Genomic DNA, 23692 nt, shown 5'->3' on the forward strand with positions numbered 1-23692 from the left:
GTTTTTTTATGATTATTTTGTTAATAAATACCAGAAATATATACATGCAGCAGATACAATGTGTCTTATGGCTCAGATATGTGTGTTTGTGTTACACTTAATAAAACTATTTGTGTCGCTACATTCCAATATCTATCTATCTATGAACACTGATACAAATTTTATTATTCATTCGACAACATTTATTTGCTACAGATACTTGTTGGAGGGACAACCGAAGACAAGAGAAAAAAAATTGTAAATGTTCACACCAAACCGGCATTTAAATGTGGCCGGCAAGTCATACATGCTGCCCACAGTAACATGCTTATTTAGACAACTCAACAAAACAAAAAAACTACAAACACAATAAAAATAAAGTCGTAATGAAACTGAAAAATAATATAAAAACACTTTAAACGACGTCATTAAAATCCGTTAAAAAATTTAAATTTTTAGCGCACCTGAACAATATTAATTTAGTTTTTATTGCTGTTTTTTTCTGGCATTCTTTTAACACAATTCTGCACTGGGCCAATTGTATAATTTGTGCAAAATATTTTGCAAACTTAAGGCCACAAATGTCACGCCACCTTCATACAAGTCGTTAGCCGTCTTAACGATCCAACAATCAGCAACAGCAGCAGCACCAGCGCCATCAAATCACAGCTAGTCGGACAGTTGTGATATTTAAAACATTTTCCCCACTAATTTATTTTAATTATTTTTAAATTTATTATTTTCTATTTCTGGTAGGAGGTTGGTTAGTAGAGACAGGCGAGTATTCGGAAGGGCGTTCTGTTAAAAATATCGGAAAGTTGGTACACAAGTTCTTAAATTAATTTCGTGTACGTCATTGATCGTCTGATAAAAAAATGTTGAATTGTAGCCAAAAGTTGAGGAAAAACATCCGATATTATTTGTTAGTTTTTAGTCAGTTCGGACTAAAATAGAAAAAAAAAATAAATATAAACAAAAACAAACATTAAATATTTTTGCAAATATTTTTTCTAAACATCGCAGTTACTCATCATGTCATTCGCTTTGTAAGTGGACACTATTTACATTTGAAATTATTTGTCATGCTATTTTTTAATTTGGAAAGAAAGGAAGTAAACGCAGTGGATGACAGATTTTAATATTTTAAAATTTAATTTAAGAATTTAATTTTTATTGATTGTACCTATTTTGTCCTAATTAGTCACATACCGTGCTAAATACATATAAGTAGTTTAACAACGTTTTACTAATAACACGATTTTTTATTGACTAATGCATTTCCAATTATAGTTTCCCAGCAAAAACTAGGTAATGACTTGTACTTATATAACCACCTACTTTTTAATGACTTATTTAGTAGTCATTAAAATGTCTGTATTAATTTTAAGTAGGTACTCTTATAATAGCTTACATATCATCAAATACGTAAGTAGTTTGCCGTTTTATGTGCACATTTTATTGAGAGCCCCAGCAATAACTTAAAATGCTATTATGCATTAAGCACTTGCTAAAGGCTTTTTGGCAATGAAAGTTCTTACTGGAATGTAGTCACAACTTAAAATGTTTACCGCTTCAATCTATGTATGTTCAGAATCATTGAAAAATCCTTAACAATTTTTTTAAGCCATCTTTTCATACTGGAATTGCGTAATATCAAAAGAAGGCATTTACGACCCAGTCATCCTATGATAATATTTTGATCGGGAATGTCCTAAAAACTCTTTAGTGTAGAGGCTATATTACTTCTATATACCATCCTTAATGTATATCGATTGTATTACAATTATTTTCTAAGTCGCTTAAGCCGTCATGGCTTCGTTTTGAATACAATACATCCACTCAAGAATACCTTTTAGTTTTGGAAGAAATCGGTCTGTTTATTACCTTTACATGAGAGCCCCTTGAATAGTATTTTGAGACTTATAACTATGTCAAGTATCTGTGCAAGACCTAAACATGTCTCATTTGCTTCGTAATATGTCTAAGGAAAAATTATTAAATTTACTTGCGTTGAAGGTCTGAAGAAACTCTGAATACAAACTTGAGCAGAGCTCAATCGAGAAGCCTTAATATGAACCCGACTGAGAAGAAAATATGCCTTCTCACAAAAGACTTGCTGGAAAATACCTTTAAGCAATAGATTAATTCTTTATATGAAATTAAAATAAAAGCATCACATGGAGGATGGGATTATCGTGGAACATGTAGAAGAAGCATTGGCATGAAATATGTCCTTAGTCCTACATGACACATTAGCTTTATAAAAGTCTAATTAGACCAATTCCAACGTATGCTTTGGATAAAAAGTATCAGCATAAATGTTGCTTTGGGTATATGTGGTGCCTGAAGCATTATGTCTTATAACTTGTTCTATTATTAGGGACTTATAACTTATAATATTATACTATTCAAATTAGAAGGCTAAATACAGTCTATGATTGTAATAATCATTAGACGTGCTCTATCGTCATGTGACACGACGAGGACAGAATTAAAAGTACGTGTAAGATAAACACATAAAGCTTCTTGGAATAATAAAACATCCCAGGAGGTGACCCTAACAAGGTATTCTGAGTCTGCACAGACTTTTCGGAAAAGCTTTACAAAATTTGACGTGCGTAATTGGATTTAGAGAATATGGAGCACTTTTTAGCCATTAATTAAAAAAGATGCTTATGAATTATGTCCAGACAACTTAGTATCTCGACATCGAACGATAATAAATTTGATCAGTGAGTACTATAAAATGTTTTTGTTTTTACAACAAATATTTTCCTATAGTGATGTAGTATGCATCCTCCTAACCCAACCTTTCAGACAAATGAAACTGGTTTATATTAGAATAAAGTGTTTATGGCCGTTTTGCGCATCCAGTGTACATTTCAAGGTTCTAAGGTTTCCTTGGAAGAATGGAAGACACTAAGCATCTTACTCTCAATAGATGACATAAGCATAAATTGCTTATGTTTGCTTTGGGCATCGTGAGCTCAATGACATAAGAGATCATCTCTTTATAAAGTTTCTTGCAAGAATACTCTCAATCTCACACTTACACGATAGCTTATGTTACAAAAACACAACTTGGCTTTCCTTAATAATTCCAAAAATTAACCCTCCAACCGTCATAATAGTAATTTTAGTGTGGATTCAATGAGACACAACTTTCCTTTAACCTATAATGTTACTTATTCTTTAGTCAATATCATATCAAAAGATATACATATGATTTTGATACAAAAACTTTTTAGGTAAACATATTACATCAAACGAACTAAAAGTCCATGATCTAAGGAATATGGAACGGATAACAATTTCAAAATTTCAAACAGCATAGATTTCTGGAAATTATTCTATTCTTCAACCGATATTTTGCAATCAGCGCCTTAGGGCGCTATTTCATTTTTCAAACATATTTAAAAACTTAATATAGAACCAAAAATACCCCGATTTACAGAGTAGAGGTGACAAAATATGAACATTATTTAAATTAGTGGGTGTTTGTTTCACTCGTTCGTTAATATATTTATATATATATTTATTTTTAAAATTAAGAAAACATATATAAATTGGTAACAAGCTTTTAACAAATACACAAATTTATAATACATTTCATCTTTTGTTTATTTGATCTTTTTTTTGTATATTTTTAAATATTTTTCTCGACTTCTGCTACTTCTTCACATATTGTTGTCATATTGTTTATGATCAATTTTTTTGTTGTTCGGTGTGTGGGCCAAGTCAAGAGTGACAAATAATGACATACATGCTTTGTTGGAAATAAGAAAAAAAATAAGAATTGGGCTATTAATTCAGCATGTCTGTCCGTTCGTCTGCTTGTTTATATATTTGTATTTATGTATCTGCTTACTTTGTTATCTATTATTTAGTACATTTAAATGTCCGTCTGTTTGACAGTTCTTTCAACTAAAAGTGATCATTTGTTGTCTATTTATTTTTGATGTGTTCGTTGCCAATGCTCGCTCTGTTAAATGTTTAAATGTCTAAATGGTTTATTGTGGGTGATTTTTATGGCCAGACACTTAAATTAATAAATTTTTTCTTAATATATTTATGTGGCATATTTGTTTGTACTACAGTGTGTATGTGTGTGTCCATTTTTTGGCTATTTGATGAAAATGTTACCAAATTATTATACTATTAAATAAAATTTATATCAGAACAAATGTATGCGATTATCACATTCATAAATTTATTTAAAGATCAACATTCTTAACAAACAAGATGTGTTTTCTTGATATACATATACATGCATATTTGTATATGTATGTGTAAGTGCTTAATTAAGTAGACTTTGAAAGCTGCACCTAATCATATTTGTCTTTAAATATTTAGAAATTTCTTGACATTTACAAAGTTCAACGATTTATGTCAAAAGTTACAAAATTAAAATTAAATTCCATATTTTATGTAGGGGTACAAATGGAGATTGAATTATTAATTTATCATAAAAAATGACAAAATTCTATAAATATGATCAATTATTTGTCACACCTACAGTGCTAGCTATATCTAAACCGGCGCTAAAATAAAATCCGTTAATATATACATATCTCAATTTTTGCCAAAAATGTTTTTAATGTTATCCCCTTTGTTTTTTCTGCTATTAACAAGCAGATGGACTTGTTAGTTTCTTACAAACGGAATCATAAAATCAATACATATGTAGATAGTATTTAAATTTGTTTGTTTTAATATTTACTCAAATACTTCTAGAGTCAGTGGTATTGAAATAATCTAGAATTTTCCATTCATAATAATTGTAAAGAAAACTTTTTAGAACAAAAAGATTTAGAGTTACACACTACTCTAAATAGAAATATAACCTTCGTTAGAACTTTGAAATTTACAGTTAATTCAATTAACTTTAACAAAATGTGAAATATGTGAACCAACAATATCATCATCAAGAGCAATAGCAACAATAAGTAGTTTGTAAAAATAGAAAAATAAAATCTACAAAAAGCATGGACAACAAAAGACCTTTAAAGCGTAAGCTTAGTTAGTATCTAATAGATACAAAACAGAGAACCGACAAATAACACCAAAACGCCACTTTATCCAGCAACACACATTCATAGTTACGAATTTACTCTAGATTTATTTTCTAACCATGGCTGCAATATAAAAGATTTAACTAAAACTATTCATTGTAAAATGCACAAAATAATACCAGTGTTTTTATTCTTCTTTTAAATTATTAACTCTCTGAATAGAGCCAGAGTTTTTAAAGAGTTTTATACTTTTTGGAAAAGTAAATCGGATGAAATGTTAAAGTTTGAATATTTAACAGTTTTGTAAAAAAAATAATGCAAGATTTGAATTGCAAATGTATAAAGAACTGATTTAATAAACAGACGGAAAGGCATTTCGTAAGAAGATTTTTCTGGAAAAATAATATGGGACCTCGAGTCAAATGAAGCATGATTTTGACTAAATTGTAGGTTGATAGGATATTGTTTACTACATCAAATCCGAAGAAATACACATACGCCACTATCGGGACTAGAAAATGTTTGTTTGGTAAAAACAAAAATCTTATCATTAAATTAATGAAGATATTATCGACCGATCAGTTTCAGGTCATTCCTTAAAACTTTTCAATCAGTGTTCATGAGGATATAAGAACCCTGCGGAAAAGATATTTGAAGCTAATTTTTTATATTCCATTGAATCCGAATTTTTAATTCTATTTAGTTGTATTAATCTCAGTTTTGCACATTTGGAGAAGGATTATCCTCCTGTTTTCTTTAGGGTCTCCCCATGCGATCTTCGTAGATCTTCCACCGTTTTATTATTCCAAACGGCCTACATTTTTAATTCAGCCGTAGTTATATCGAATAGTTTCGCGTTCTTCACGTTAACTCTATCGAGCTCTCTTCCCTTTAAAGCAAGTGACGACTTCTCCAATTCTACAATCCATACGTTCATAGATTTGAGCCTGATATCGCTCTAATTGACTTCTACTGTTAACCCTAGTTGGGGTTTTCTCATTTCTTCATTGCTCGGACTAATAAAAATATAAGTTCTCAAAAATTCGAAATTCCTTGCAATTTCTCAGTTTTAAAATAATAGTTATGTGTTTCGGTTTAATAATTCTTAATAATCATTCCAATATCGATAATCAAAAGTCAGTATGTTAAAAATGGGAATTCTTTAAAAAAATAAAGCATTTGATTGGAATTTTTACTTTATCCGGAATATTTTTACTTATTTTTGGCAAAAAAAAAAGAGATTTTTTACAAGAGGACTCAAAGGAGAGTAGGGGAAAATATGAGGAATTCACTACCAACATTTATAAGGATAGGCGCATACTTCACTACTTCAAAGTTTTTATTAATGTTTATATGTGAATTTTGACCTTCAAGGGAGTTTGAAGGGAGTTTGTATGGGGGCTAGGGTCAAATGAGGCCCGATCATTAAAATATCGGTAATGTCATTAATAGTTCTATAAAACTAAGTTTTGCGACCTTTGTGGACATAATAGAACATTTAACATAATTTTAAGCCGATTATGTGGGGGCTAGAGTATGGGTAAAGCTTGTGCGCTGTTACAAATAAAATTTACTATTGTAAATGACTTGTCAACGGCAAGTTCGAAAAAAAATTTAAGACGACATAAATTTCACTTCTACTGGCGATATTGGTGTATGTGATTTTAAAATATAGTTGTTACCTTACCCAATGAAGTGATTCTCCAAAATCACTTTAATCTTTTACAGGCAGTCATTGTACATACATCCATACATATAAGTAAATATATTCAAATAGTGTCTAGAATGAAAATCAACTTGACTTGATACAAAAATTCACTGAAGCTTAAGGAGCAACAACAACAACAATAAAATATTAACATTAAGAAGCGATAGTTTCGCTTCCTTACAATAGATACTAACACAGACAGCTAAAACACAGCTTACAATCAGCTGAGCGTGAATAATTGCCACATGGCCAAGCGAACAAAAAAATGGAAACACATCGAGCAACCAACATTAGTAGCAATAGTTAAGTGCTACCAACAAGCAGCAATAACTAGACAATATTGTTCCTAAGAACAACAGCCGCAGCAACAACAATCGTCAAATCATATTAAAAATAACTAAAAATAGATCAAGTGTTAGACGCAAGCCAAAAACAAAAGCCACTTGCTTAAAACTTAAGATATTTCTATCCATGTGTCTATTTGTACACGTCGTCGTACTTACATGAAAAGAAAATAAGACAAAAACGAAACAAGAAGTTAATCAATGTTAACATGTTCGCTTGCAAAGATTATTTGTGCTATTGCAGTCAGTGTGTAGTAAAGTGTTTGAAACATGTTAGACTTTTGTTCAATATAAGTTACGTACTCAGTAATTTATTCTCAAGTACAAGTAACTACTTATAAGTATTCACATACAGACATAAGACTGTACAATCTAACGTGTTCTTGGTTAAGTATTTAGAGTCATAATAGTTGTGTTTCGCGATTTATAGTTAAACTTGGTGTCTGCGATATCGTTTCTTTAAAATTTTCTGCTGTAGTCAATATTTAGTCAGCTGCCTCGAAGGTATAAAGCCTATTGAAATCGACTTATTATTTCACCCAGACCAGAGGTTGAAAATATTGATCTCAGTAAAATATGCAAAAAAAAAAAAAATTCTGCAATCTTTTCGAATAATCTAAAAAATTAATTTTTTTTAGATTATTCCTTAAAATGATAAAAATTTTGACGTATAGTCCCATAAAGAGAATATAATAAGCCTCTCCAACCCACAAAAAATATTCTGTAGGCCAAAAATACTCTATTAAAATTTTAAAATTATTTTTCCCTTAATCAGGATCAAAATTACATAAGTTTTTAGACCCATTTCAAAATAATGTAAGATATTTTAATTTTCATAAATTATACTGAGATCAGGACTTTCAATCGCTGGCAGGGAACTGAGGAAAATTCGAAAAAAAATATATTTTATATTTTTCTCGCGTTCAGTACATTAGTACGATTGAGAGGTATTCCTACATGGAATTCTTAAAAAGGCTATTCCACGAGGAACTCTTATTTTACGTTTGATGACTTTAATTATCAATTTGTACCTAATGTCATCCGATTTTCTTATTGGACTTTATTCTCTATTATATTCTTGCAGCAGAAATGCTCTGATTTGCAGCAAGGGATCAGCTATGTTGCCAATTTCTTCCATATTTTAAGAATTATTATTGATCACGTGATTATGACTACTTCAAGTAATCAGACTTGAAATATTAAAGTTAAGAGTAGAAATTTAAATATTTTTTGATGGAACTGGAATAATAAGAAATTTTTACTAAGACAAATATTTGTGCTAGATTCCTTCTGTACGAAAAGTACCTTTTACCTTTTTTTAAGATGTTATTTGAGCACATTTAACATCCCTGGAATAACTCACATTGAAAAGTTATGAGTTAAAAAGGCCAATAAAACTTCTTTTCACTACTTCTTCATTAGCACTTTAACTTATTATTTTTACGTGGTGATGACATGAATGCTGACATAATAAGCAAAATATCAACAACAACAACAATGCTGTAACAATACTTTTTTATTTGTTTATGCATAACTATCATTCATCACAGCTATATTCATTAGATATAAAAGAGTTACATATATTTGTGTGCATTAGGGTATGACTTCTTATTGTGCAGCCATCTAACGTACCTTACGGAATATTGCAATCCTAATCACGGGAGCAATGAGGACGACGGGAACGAAGGCCTTGCTAACCATAATGAATTGGTTACCAGCTGAACTGGTGGCGATTCAACTAGCCCTTAATTCTGCAATCAGACTAAACGCGTGTGGTTCGTGGTCCGGTAGTAGAGGTATAGGGCACCTACGATTAATTAAACACTTAGAATCATTGCATGTTAATGTAGACTATTGCGTTGTGAAACCTCACTTCTACAGACGCTTTCACATCCGAATTCCAAATAGGAATTCAGCACACGAGTCACACTCAACTGATGGTGTAACGAATGTTTTCACTGACGGCTCCAAGAGGACTGGAAGAATGGGTGGTGGCTTCTACGTTGAAAGATTTGGAATCCAATCCTCTTTTAGGCTACCTAATTATTGTAGTATTTTACAGGCAGAGATATCTGCTATTAAGCGAGTCGCAAACTGGCTGAGGTGTTATCAAATATCGGATGATATATGTATATTTACGGACAGCAAAGCTGCGATTAAAAATCTAGCGGGTGTCTTTACGACATCTAGGTTAACCGAAGAATGCCGGGTATCTTTGAACGAGCTTGACATTCTAGGATAACGCTAATACGGGTCCTTGGATATAGTAATTGTCAGGGAAACTATATAGCTAACGAACTTGCCAGAAATGGTGCGATGAGAGGGGAAGATAAAATCTCTCTCACTAATTGTAAGCTACTGGTTTAGAATGAACTATATGAAATGGCTCAAATCAGATGGTTCAGTGAGACCACCTCTCTCAATTCGAGGACAATTTGGTCTCTATATGACGCAGGTCAAGCTTGCTATTAAGCTTTCACAGGGAACAGATAAGAATGCTGGTATCAGTCATAGCAGGACACTGTACTATTGGCAATCATGTCAAAAGAATGGGTTTCGAATATAACTACTACTGTAGGAGTTGTAATAATGAGAAAGAAGAGAAAACAATACTTCACCTTCTCTGTTATTGCCCATCTTTCAACGATAGTAGAGAACAATGTTTCGGCCTTGCTACTTTATCTTGTCTGGATGAGCTATCTGGGATATGTCTGAAGAATATACCAACCTTTGTGAATCAAACTGGTTGGTTTAAATTTGGAAGTAGAGAGTAATAATCAAGTGTACTCCTTCGATCACTAGGGTAACACAACCGGACCGCAATTAGATGGACCCATGTGAGCCACTCATCCTTGATTGAATGGCTGCCCTTCTTACCTTAACCTAAACCTAGGGTATGAATTTTTACAATTTTTACGAATATTAAAAAAAGGCCATGTAGGGCGTGAAAAAAGTTCCCGCACCAAAGGCGATGATGTTTTGTATAAATATCAGTTTTTCTAAATGAGAAAAAAATTTAACAAATCTCAATAATATTGCTTATTGTAGGTACACGTTTACATGAAAAAGTATAACGAACAAAAGCATTTTAGAAATTGATGTCGGTGCGCGAAGTCTTTTTCACTGAATTGACTTAAAAAATAGCCTTTTATTATGTATCAGTATTGCTATAATTTAGATGCCGGTCCACACTAGGGAACTTTTATCGGAAACATTGATTTTGCATGATAGAGAAGGAATATCATTCATCTCTCTCGCGGTACGGAGTTTCCCGAACTCGGAAACTTGTTTTGTTTCGTTATTCTTCTCATTCGTACAAAAACAAATCAATGCAATTAATACGTAGTTTCTGAAACAAAAGTTTCTATGTGTGGACATTAAGGAAACTTCACAAGATAATTAAGAAAAAGTTTCTCAACAAAAGTTTCCTAGTGTGGACCAGGTCTTGTGTTATGGTATTTTGCGCCCCAAAAAAGTTATACCCTAATGTACATATGTGTGTATATATTTAGATACCGATAGAATAACGTGATAATCAAGTGCCAATATATTCCATAAATTGGTTATAAATTATAGTCAATTAGCAATAGCAACAACAAAAGGAGCAAAAACTATAACAATAGCTATTAAATCTAGCAAAGTTCATTGAGCGCGATAATTTTTTAATACACTTCTACACAAACAACCATAGTCTTTTAATAGTTTGGTGGATATTTACCAATTGCTTTAAGGTATCTGCTTTGTTGTACTGTTTTAAGCGAAATTTCTAAAAGAAAAATTGACCCAGTCACTGGCGGCTATTTGCCCAGTTTATAGTGTAAACTAACAAAACTTCTTAGGTGACAGCTATTAAGCAAAATATGTAGTAAATAACCAATAACAGAAAAAATATTAAAATGGAAGAATATCTTGAATGTTTTTAAATTTAATTTGTTAAAAAAATGTGTGTTTTTTGAGATTTTGAAACAAACATAGAAACAAGCATTAAAATCTCAACGATATTTAAAGAAACTAAAAATAGATATAAGTTATAAATGGTTCTGAAAAACAAAACTTTTTGTTAAACATTTATAGTGGCAATTATTAAATTTATTTGTTTTTAAAAATATTTATTTATATAAACTTAAAAGCTGTTGAGATTAATTAGTATAGAACGGAAATTTGTATTAATTAACCTTGCACGATCATTGCATTCTTAACATCTATTGAATGAAAATGTAAAAACTTTTTTAATAACAATTGACTTCCTAAATATTTTATAATAAATAGAAATTGCTAAATTAATAAGAAATATTTTATTAACATTCCATTATTGAAAAAATATCTTTTAATAGCAGAAATCTTTATTTTTTTTTTAAGTTCAACTCGTAAAATAATATGGCTAAAGTTCAATTATCTCTTGCACTATTGCTAAACTGAGAATTCCCCAAACAGCTAGTCATAGTCATAGAAAAATAATTATACATGTTAGCAACAACTGAGATTATAAATAAATTGTGTATATTTAGCGTGTGTATTTCGAACAGGTTTGCAAATTATTCAAATATTTCAATAAGCAATGACGAATCAATACATATATTAAAATTCTCCTAAAAAAGTGTGACAATCTTTAAAAAGACCACAAATTAATAAAAAAAATATTAATCTATCTCTTTTTCTTTCTTCTTATTTGTATTAAAGTAAAAGTGGTTATGAGTCAATAACTTAAGAATTTGGGGCAATAAATATGTAAATTAAATGAGAATTAATCATTTTTATAAAATATTTTGATTATTTATAATGTTTGTGGAAAAAGTGAAATATAAAATAATGCATATCTCTCACTGAGGTCAAACATTTTAGTAGTCAATATTTTTGAATATCAGATGAAAATTTAATGTACGTGAAAAAAACTCAATTTTAATTGTTTTCGCAAATGAGGCCCTAGTATGGTATTCAAACGATTAATCGTCGATCGCTTAATCGATCAATTTTTGATGATTAATCGTTTGAATAAACGAAAATTGTCAAATTTTAAATAACGAATAAACCGAATAATTTATGTCAATTAACTGAAGAAAAACTTATTTTTAAACAATAAAATTACTGCATATCTTATACAAAATTCAATATTTTTATAATAAATTTAATTTTTGTGTTAATTTCTTAATTACTTTTCTATAATAAAGAATATTTATTGGATAATTTTTAAAACAATACTTCAGAAACATCTTAATAAGTTGTTCTGATTTACCTACTTCTTAGAATGGGTTCATGCAGAACATTTCAGATTTCTGAAAAGAAATCTTGAAAAAAATGATATCGCCTTTACTTCTACATTCAGTTTTGAGAAAGAGTGTTGTGTTTCTAAAATATTTCTAATAAGTTCTTCAGCAATACATAGTTATAGACTAGTTCATTGGAACGTATGAATTCTGGAACTTGTTGATAAATCTCCAAAACATAAATTTAATAAACATAATTTCTTTACATATATAAGAGAAATTATTTATTTTCATTTATTCAAACATGAAAATAAATAATTTCTAATATTTGAGATAAACATTAATAGAATTGAATTTAAAGTACTGGAAAAGAATAATTTTGTACGTTATTGGAAGAAAAATATTGTAAAAAAAATAATTATTAGAACAACAAGCATTCATTTGCCTTTTATTCGATAATTTTAAATTATCCCCAAAAACCCCAAATAATGTGGTTTTCTGGTTCGACCCCATTTTATTCCAATTACAGCCCCGGTTGTAATTGGAATAAAAAAAAAAGCATTCACACATGGAAAATTTGATAAGCATTTCGCATGCTTATCAAATTTTCAATTCTATATAGATTCCACTTATAGAATTGCGTACTCCGATTTGTATGTCCTTATAAAAGGATTTCAAAGCTTAGAAGACTACAAACGAATATTGGAATCAAATGTTATTATCTGTACATTTTATCTATTTTATTTACCTGTCTCACTTAGAGAAAAAACGAAAAAATTTAAAAAGGTTTCATTTTCGACTCAAAAACTTTTAACTACTTTTTTGTGACAAATTTTCTTTAATATTTCCAATTCTTTCTTGATGATCTTGTTGATTGAAGTAAACTATATTATGTCGAAGCAGATGAACTCAGCTTCATTTAAAATTAATATTAATACCAACTTTTTAATACAAATTTATTATTCCATCTTTTTAAATCGGATGTGTCTTAAACTTTAAAGTCCTTTTACAGGAGCATAAGAGCTGAATTTGAAAAATTAAGTACACAGAGTTAATACCAATTTTCCACAGTTTCCTGCACGAAAAACTTATTTGTTGTAGAAATAAAGGCGATGTAATTATTTCCATGATTTCTTTTCAAAAATCATCAACTAAATTTTCTTTATTATAGAAAATTGATTAAGAAATTAAGAAAGGAAGAAAATTTTTTATAAAAATATTAAATTTTGGAGAAAATATATAGTAATTTTACTGCTAAATAATAAGTTTTTCTTAATCGGTTAATTGATATAAATTATTCGGTTTATTCGTCATTTGAAAATTAACAATTTTCATTTATTCGAATGATTAATCGTCAAAAATTAATCGATTAACCGAACGACGATTAATCGTTTGAATACTATAGTAAACAGTAAAAACTTATTTTTTATTGAATTTTTACTGGTACTGCTAAGTGCCCATTTGTGATATACAGTAATTTTTTGTTTAATAATATGTTTTTCTTAATCGGTTAATTGATATAAATTATTCGGTTTATTCCTTATTTGAAATTTGGCAATTTTCATTTATTCGATCGACTAATCGTCTAAAATTGATCGATTAACCGATCGACGATTAATCGTTTGAATACCCTATTATGTGCCAAGTTTCATCAAATTATCTTAAAAATTGCGACTTGTAGCTTGCGCACAAGTTTATATTCGGCTGAGAAAAAACTTAGGTACCCTCCACCAGCTACTTTCAGTTGATCAAATATTTATGGAAACAAATTGCCTCATCTTTTTAATAGAAAAACTCGGTTAATATAAATATAATAAAAATATATATTTAAGTCAAATTCTTTATCTATTTGGGAATAAGTAATTTATGTTTAAGTTATTTTCCATAATTTGTATGACCAATTAATAACCGATCGTAAAAATTTTTACAGTATTATTTGTGCCAAATTTTGTTTCAATAGCGTTATTTGGTAATGAATAATGTCTAAGAGATTTTCGGAAGAGGACTTATGGACCGATTGTAAAAAGAAATTTACAGTAACAATTATGTTCATATACATATAAAGGCATAGTTTAAAATTTGTGTATTACTTGTTAGTGATTAATGTACATTTTTAATGGGAACTTTAACTAAATTACAAAGTATAAAAATAAGATTTTTTTGAGATTTTTAAAATTTTGATTCACAACTTTTCTGGATATTAACCAATTTTGCTCGCATTCAATACGAAACTGCCTATGACAATTTCATAATGTCAAGAATATAAGTATTATATACCCTGTTGCTTCTCAAATGAATATTACTAGGTGTTACACACTGAATGACAAAGTTATAAATCACCTTTACGTTCATAAAAGGGCCATCTTCCGAAATTCACTTTTATAAGATACGTCATAGCAGATTATAACAATCTTACTTGTTTACTGAATGTATCTTAATAATCAATTTAGTTTAATTCCCCAACAATATACATTACCAATTAAAAAAATCTCACTATAAAATACCAGCCGTTATAAATTGAACTTTTACAAAAACATTATTGGTTTAATGTGCGAATAAAAATTGTATATCAATGAGTTTCTGTTTTTTCGCATAAGCTTGCTTGAGCAAAGTGTAGCACGATCAAACATGTTTGTTGGTTTTGAACTTTGTAAAGAAGAAAAATAAAATTAAAACAAAATAATCAAAAAAGAAATAAAACAAACAGCATCATTGAATAAAGTTGAAAAAACAACATGTTCGGATAAATACTATTGTACATAAACAAATCAATGAATATTTAAATTCATTCATAAAAAAACAACTACAAAAACGGTTACTCACACATGAACAATTACAATAAAACAGAAGAGAAATAAAGCGTTAAATGAAAAACAATCGCGAAATACGAATCATAAAAATCAAAACAATCATTATTTATACTTGATTTATGCGCGATTGCGAATTTAAAAATTGTGAATATTTTTTATTTAGTTATGTAAATACCCTATGAACAGGGTTCATAGATTATGAAAATCAGATATTTTTTAATATTTTTTCCTTTTTTGTTAGTGATTATGTTACCTTATTATTTAAAACTAAAGGATAACGTGGTTATTCGGGAAACCAAAAATATGCCTTAACAAATAAATAGCCGTGTATGGCCTACCATATGATATCCTACACAAGTTATGAATATTATATACGATTTATTTCTATACCCTATACCACTAAAGTGATGAGAGTATTATGCGTTTGTGCTGATGTTTGTAAAATATTGGCTTTACATCCATCTTAAAGTATACCCAATCGGCTAAGAATCACTTTCTGAGTGTATTTAGCTATGTCTGTCTGTCTGTCTGTCCGTCATCATACACTTATTTTAACCCATGATCAATATCTATTGCAAATAATTAAAACCGGTCCATTATTTCGCCTAGCTCCCATACAATCGTACCCCATAACAGCGCTTTTAAGCTCTTAGTTATGCTAAATATTCAAAAATCTCCTTAAAAATTCGCAAAACCTAATTTTAATGCTGACTGAAACAACATTATTGAATTAATATGGGGTCCAGGACTTGAGGTCAGGGGAAATGAAATATCTGGTGAATGAGTAACCAACGTCCCTAGATCTTACCCTTGCGCAAAGTGATATTTACACACTACTGGTCACCCTATCAAATTTTATAGATGAATTACTTTGAATAAAACGGAACTCTGGTGGTCGAATATCACCACTTGTAGAATATCGAGACTACTTTGGCCTACTCTAACAACGAATAGGACTAAGACTCTCTTGTCTCTTAGTAAGAACTGTATGATTAGACATATGCCAGAACGTATGGGAAACAAAGAAGTAGTACAACACCTTCTGTGTGACTGATCAGCCTTACAAGAGACTATCTTATCTTGGTAGAACTCTTATCTATAATCTGGACTGTCTCAAGATGTGTTACTAGTAAAAATATGTGTTTTAATAAAAATACCGGCTGATTTTTACAAAGACCTTTGGAAACATGTAGTCAACGAAATTTGGGAAACAAACCATTCTCTTAACATAAGAGAATGGCGATACTAAGGGTATCACAAAAAGGCCTCCTAATGAACTAGTTAACGAGTGAACGTCAAAATTTACTAACAAACACTTATATCACAATTAAATTCTGCATAAATAATACATATTTAAATACATGTATATATAACATAATTGTGAGCTCAAAAAAGCTTTACCAGGGGTCTGTTGTATAGGGGCTTGGTAAAATAAAGGACCGATTTTAATGCAGTCATTAGTTACTCCCTCAAATACTGAAAAGTTCGGTTCATAATTGGCCCAAAAAGAACTACTTCTAAAAATGGTCCTGATGCTAATTTTGATTACCATGGTTGGTTTATTGAGATTTGACATAATCGGTACTTCGTTGGTGTTTAAAACATCACAACAATGAATAATATATTTAAATTATTAAAAATTGTTTTTTTTACTTACCTTGCTTGAAGTATAAAGTTTTATATGAAGTTTTCGACATGACGACGGTTGACATTGAGAGTTTTTATTTTAAACAATTCAAGTAAATTCTTTTTAATTATTTGTTTTTTTTAATATTGTATTTGGTTTCAATATTCATTTAATGTTTATTATCTAAATAAGTTGACAATTAACAACAACAACAACAATGTATGTTTATTTTTTCAAATGAGCAAAATATTGCCAACAAAAAGCGCCTTAAAGTCTTCTTGAAGACAATTCATGCATCTAATGCATGTGTTTTTCTTGTTACACTTAACAAATAATAAAAAATGACCTACAAAAAATTGCAATTTGGCAAAAAAAAAATCAAAAATGTATTTATAAAATCTACAGGGCCAAACACACATGTGTAGTTTTTGCGTTTGTTATTTATATTTTGCAATTTATTTTTTTTTTTCAAATTTCTGATGACAGATGGTTTCAAATATTTTTTTCTTATTTTAGTTGTTTTATTTTGGTTTCTGTTCTTTCTGGCAGACACAATTTTTTTACACAGTTAAACAGTTTGTTAAAAATAAATCATCAGATGTCTTGATCACAACAACGAGAAATATAAACAAAAAAGTAGCAAACGCATACAAATGAAGATGAAAAAATATTTTTATACTCCCGAAAGTTTACAAGGAGTTAATTTATCCCTTTTAGGCATTTTTTCACATATATCGATCTAATTGGAAACTCCATCTTCCCACAAGTTGATTATAAGGCCTGCCACAAAATTCCATTTCGATCGAAAGTTGAATTATAACTTATAAATAAATCGATAAAAACTTAAAAAAATACTTTAAACTATTGTCAATTTCACGTTGAAAATTTGAAGTGGTTTCATTCGGAAAATTTATCATTTTCCTTTTTTGAAGAGGAAAATTAGGACTGATTTTTTGTTTCTTTCGATTGGAATGGAATTCTTTCAAGAGCGATCGAAAATCTATATATATAAAATTCTAACGTTACTGACTGACTGTCTAATTGACTGACTGATTCATCATCCCACAGCCTAAACGGTTAAAGTTAAAGAGCTGAAATTTGGACAGGAGATTGGTCTCACACCAAATATATCCATTAAGACGGAATATTTGGAAATTCTAATATTTAGGGGGTAAAAAAGGGTAAAAACGGATAAATTCGGTAACTTCATATCTTCTAAACTAGATAAAATACAAAAGCAGTTTAAAGCTTATCGTCGTTCACTTAAAAAGTATGCGGTCAGGTGTCTGGTACTTTTTTCAAATTCGGTCCCTTTAGGGAAAAAACGGGTAAAAACTGTATTTTGGTACTTTGGTATCTTTTACACCAAAGAACATACAAAAAATATTTTTGGCTAATTCATAACTTAGCAAAAAAATAATAAAAAACGATTTTAGTACCTTTTGGATATTCGAAAGCTTAGGGAGTGAAAAATGTACTTAATTTTGGTACTTTTTGCATAAAAGGGGACTTTTTTGTACGTTTTTGAAATTTCTATAATATTGAACCTAGAAACCTGAAATTAAGCATGTATGGCCCGGATTAAGTGAGAACCCATAAAATGGGACTTTTTGGTAGTTTTTTGTTCTTCAAAAGTACTTCCCCATAAAAGGGGTGTTTTTAGTACTTTTAATCATCAAAATGTACTTTTTGAATTTTGGTATAATATTGAACCTAGAATCGTGAATCAAAAAAAGGTTTTTAAACGTGAAATTAAGCATATAGACCCCGTAGTAAGTGATAACCTATAAATAGTTAGTTCTTCAAAGGGTACTTCTTGAAATTTCTATAATACTGAACCTAGAAACATGTAATTAAGTATGTATGACCCGGATTAAGTGAGAACCCATAAAAGGAAACTTTTTCGTTCTTCAAATGTACTTTTTGAAATGTCTATAATATTAGACTCAGAAACATGAAATGAATCATGTATGTCCCGCATTAAGTTAGGCCCTTTAGAAGGGAACTTTTTGCTACTTTATTGTTATTCAAAAGGTACTTTTTGAATTTTCTAAAATATCGGTAGTACAACATTAAGAAATAGAAAGTACTAAAATAAAGAGTTTAAAATTATCTTGCGGTTTTGATTTTTGAATGTCTTAAATATACTACTCAACTCAAATCATGTTAAATTATAGGTAAAATATGCAAAAATATTCGCCAACAAAGCAAAGCTAACATTCTAAAATTGTTAAAAAAAAAATAAAAAAAAAAATTCTTTAAAAATTCTTGACGCTTCCAAAGAAGTGAATGTAAAATTTACTCCATGGAAATACTGAAGAAGACCTGATGAAGTAATGATCTTTACACAGGCTTGTCTTAGGAGGGATGTTCTTTTTTTGGAAGTTATTAGGAAGTGAAATAAATTGTAGTATTCTTTGGAAGTCATTATATTTCACTTTCACAGAAAGTAAATGTTTTGGAAGTACTTCGTTTCATTTTTGCTGGTAGTGTGCAGAGGGTATTATACGTTTTTGTTAATGTTCAGATGCTCTGATTCACTTTCTGAGTCGATTAAGATCTGTCCAGATGGCTGGATGGCTTTGTGCGCAAGGTATTGGTCGCATTCTAACTTCTTCTTCATTAGTATTTTAAATTATTATTTTAACACGGCGATAACATTGGAGTACCTCCACGCCCGCTTACAAATAGTTAAAGAAGTTCTTGTAAAAAAGAGCCAGAGAGAATACGAACCAATAATCGTTTTTGCATAAGGCCCTTAAACTATATAACAAAGTCAAAAAAGTGTTTCTATATTAGATTAAAATTATGTCATTATTAGAGTACTTTTGAGTAATGCAGACGGTAAGTAGTTGTCAATGAAATGTATGTTGTACGAGTCATTACCAGATTTTGCTGGGAAGTTGATGATGGTTTATTATAGGAATAAAATAAATGGTCAATATTTTTATCAATAGGAGGGAATAACATTAGTTTTAAAATTAAATCAAACGTTATGTCGGACTGTGTAAAGTTTCAAAATTATTGGGAAATATATATATGAATAAACATATATAGAATATTTAAACATCCTAGCAAAAACTGAGTAATGACATCCCATTATAATTACTTATCAAACAAGATATTTTACAATGACTAATACACATTGTTTAGATTACATAGAATTAGCATAAAAAGTTCTTAATAGTAATGTGTTATATAATACTTTATAATTCATTAGTCCTCTTGCATGTTATGCTATGGAATCTGTATACTTTTTTCAAGCTATTTACAAGGACTTCCTTTTCTAATTACTTGTAACCGTTTGTGGGAGGTACTTGCCTTTAATCACATCAGCGTGTTAGAAAAATGACTTTAAATGCTATTGTGTAAGTAAATTTTAGCATTTTTGCATGGTAATGAATTAAATAGTCTTCCAAACGTTAGAATTTAAATTTTCTTTGATTTTGAAATTAATTATTCAACCACATTCAGCAAAATATATCTCTAGCAATTAAACTATACTATTACAACAACTGATTAATACCTATTTTTTATACGAATTTTCTCAAAAAAAGATAGTATGAGATAACTATACAGAACTGCAGGTTTGCAACACATAAACACATTCACATATACACACGCACTCATTCACTCACTCACTTACACATGTACAATTATTTACATCCGCCATTCACTAAGTCAGTCAGATACAGATAGTTTTCGAACTTTCGTAAAGTGATTAAAAGCTCTTCAAATAAAGGGAAAAACTTGAAGAAATTTTAAACTTTATTGTTGGAAAAACTAAGGAAAATAAAAGATAAAACTTTAGTTTATAATATTTCACTGCAATTTGAATTTGTTAATTTATATTTTTTTAGTTTTCTCTTTTAAGCCATTTAAACCATATGTTTTTAGAGTTGTTTTTGGTTTTGAGCCCTTAATTTTTTATATATATTTTTTAGTTTAGACGAAATATTTTTTATGCAAACGTTACGTTAAGTTTATTGCCATAAATACGCTTTTTTCAAAGTACCGTTCGCAACTGAGCTCGTTTTTTAGGCGAACAGATACTTTTATAGATTTGCCAAGTTTCCAACTGGCACTTGTGCATTTTTTAAGTATTGTTTTTTTATTGTTCGTATTATTTGTTGTGACTTTTTTGTGAAAAGTTTTTGTAGTTGTTCTTGTCTGCACGGCAATAGTGTCTTATTGTTGTTATTTTGCGACTCCCATTTGTTTTGCTTTGTTTGTAGTTTCGCACCAAAAAGGTAAATTTCTGTTGCCATTGCAACAAGGCCAACATGTTTGAATCGAACTCACCACCTGAAATCACCGGCACCACCACTTCTATCCACCACCTCAAAAAAACACCTGAAATGCACATGCATAAATAAGTACTCAAACCAATACAACAACAACTTAAACAGCAACAACATTTATTGTAAGTGACCATCACTGCTTGAACCATCACCAAGCCACTAGCGTCATCACCTCCTCAACCACCTTTAGACAAACACTTATTATTACACAATACCTCTAATGAAAATGAAAGTCTTGTTTGTATCTTTTATATTAAAAATGTGTACATAAATATCTAGAAGATATAAAAGACAGTTTAAATCAGGGAATATAGTCTCACACGACGTATTTGTTTCATATTAAAAAATTCAAAAACAACCAATTGAAGAACGTCAAAGTTAATTTTTAAAATTTTTATTCCATCAGAATACTATATGTATGATTCTAGGTTTAATTAGAAAATATTTTTTAGCTTTATTGTCAATTTTGCATACAAATCAATAAATATCCATTGGAGATCGAAAGAAAATTACCTGGCGAATCACAATTACTTATTGAGCATTATCTAATTACAATTTTATGTAATTGTAATGGAAGTTTTTTTAATTACAATTACTTGTACAATGGCCAATTACTTATTATTGTAATTGAAGCTTACAAATCAAAAAGTATCCATTCGAAATCAAAAGAGAATTACCTGGCGAATTACAATTACTTATAATGTGTAATTGAGCATTAACAATTGAGCATTAACAATTATTACAATTATATGTAATTGTAATTGAAGTTTTTTCAATAACAATTACTTGCATTTCTATTTTAGGTATCACTCGCATAACAATTACAAATAAATATAATTGGAAATTTTTCATGTACAAGTAATTGTTATTGGAAATTCCTCAACTACAATTTAAATATATGTATTGTAATTGAAAAAAAAACTTTAGTTGGTTTTAAAAGATATTGTAATTGTCATAACTTTAATTACAATTGAAAATGTAATCATTACCACCAAGTGTTATAGAAAATTCAAAAAGTAACAGTACGGAAATGTATATTTAAAATTCTGTCTGACAAAATTGTGCAAGACTTGATTCCCGAGAACCACGGGAACTGTCAGCTGACAGAGGAGAGTTTCGGACATTGTTTTGTACCTGGTTTTAAAGTGGTTTAAACCAAAGTCGCGGCAATGGAATGTTGGTTAAAAACCTGATACACGCTTAAGTCTATAATTCAGAACAAGTTGGTTGCCTGGGAGACTAAGCGATGGAAATGAGTTGGTTTCAAGTGTATTTGATACGGGATGGATGTAAGAATATTAGTCACCATATATATGCTTTGGAAATTTGGTGTGAAGTGTATATGATGGATATAACGGAGTACCCAATGGTATACATGAAATGAAGAGGGCGTATTTTGTGTTTAATAGTGTTGGATATAAGGTCTCTTATACAAGTGGTACCATTGAAATTTCCTTTCTTGTCCGGGTATGATTATGGCTTACTCATACCAGATTTACCACAGTGTGTGGTCTGTAAATAAAGCCAAGTTTTTGGCATATTTGATGGATTCGTATTTCGGTTTACTGATTACTTCTCGAAGAGTTGTTGTCGAATCAAAAAAAGCCAGAGCCAAGAATTTTCTTTGCATCCAATCGGTGTGGTTGTAAACGGAAGTTAAGCTACGTGGCAGCAATGGCCAGATAGCTCAAGTAATTGAGCAAAGTGCTGGTAAGAAACATAAAGGTGACTCATCTAATAAGCTCACTCCGTTGATGTAAAGGTACCACAAACAAGGCCAACTCTTCAGGTGTTCACGTAAACCACAGTGGCTTTTAACCTTCTCACGAGGGTCAAGGTTACATAAAGGTTTTTATTTAAAGGACAACATAGTCCTAAAATTAGAATAAACCACGTTTTTGGCCATTTTAAACAAAAATAACAATAAGTAATCTGAATGTTAAATAAATGTTTATTCTCTCATTTCTTGCAATATAACCTTTTGAAATTTATAGATCAAAATATATATGTATATGTTTTTGGTTCAATTAGAAAAATATCGTATTATTTAAAGTGACGACGCACATTGTATGTATTTTTTGAAACCACCACTTTAAATATTTAACAGTATAAAATTTTATTGAGATGCAAAATTGGCGTCATAAAATAAGACCTCTAATGTGGCACAGATACACAGTCTTTCAATTTGCAACAAACATTGTACTACTATCAGCAATAATTGCAACAAAAATATTGCTTAGTAACAATAATAATAACAACTGCTGGCAATATACAGTACCAATTCATAAAAGTATGTATGAATGTGAAAATGTTGCAAGTATAAAATTCATTGTGTATTGCGAATAAAGTGGCAAGTAGTAAGTAGTTGGTGCACAAGTATTTGTATGCAGTTTGAGCAGCAGCTGTTTCAATAACACGTTTGTTTCTTTCTTCTTTTTTTCCTCTATTGTTTTTTATTGTTGTTGTTATTGTTATTGCTGCATTTTTTTATTATTGTTGCAGTTGTTCTTGTTGTTGTGTTTTATTTATACGTTGGATTAAACAAGTGATGTAATCACTTGTACATAAATATTTTATAGTGGAATTTCTGCGATACTCCGTTAGTCAGTTGTTTGTTAATGTTGCTAAAGCTGATGCCATTTGCCGAAGCTGTTGGTTGCTATTGGTGCTGCTGTTGCAGTTACATTGTTAGTTAGTCTTGGTGGCT

At 29.9% G+C, this 23692-nt stretch overlaps 1 protein-coding gene across 6 annotated transcripts in view; it reads right to left on the bottom strand.

The window, feature by feature from the left end:
• Window positions 1-20794, bottom strand: part of LOC111676070 (protein rhomboid-like) — a 76583-nt gene extending 55789 nt beyond the window's left edge. The window contains exons 1-2 of one of the 6 annotated variants that reach the window (XM_046951941.1): window positions 20661-20794; window positions 16715-16867 (exon numbers count right to left, since the gene is read on the bottom strand). The gene's annotated coding sequence lies outside the window, so the exon portion shown is untranslated. Of the gene's footprint in view, window positions 1-16714 lie in introns of all 6 variants that reach the window. The other 5 variants (XM_046951940.1, XM_046951937.1, XM_046951938.1 and 2 more) reach the window with 5 other exon arrangements.
• Between the last annotated feature and the right edge of the window lie 2898 nt (window positions 20795-23692).

The sequence above is a fragment of the Lucilia cuprina genome, chromosome 5 (genome assembly GCF_022045245.1).
Source record: "Lucilia cuprina isolate Lc7/37 chromosome 5, ASM2204524v1, whole genome shotgun sequence".
Classification (NCBI taxonomy): Eukaryota; Metazoa; Arthropoda; class Insecta; order Diptera; family Calliphoridae; genus Lucilia; species Lucilia cuprina.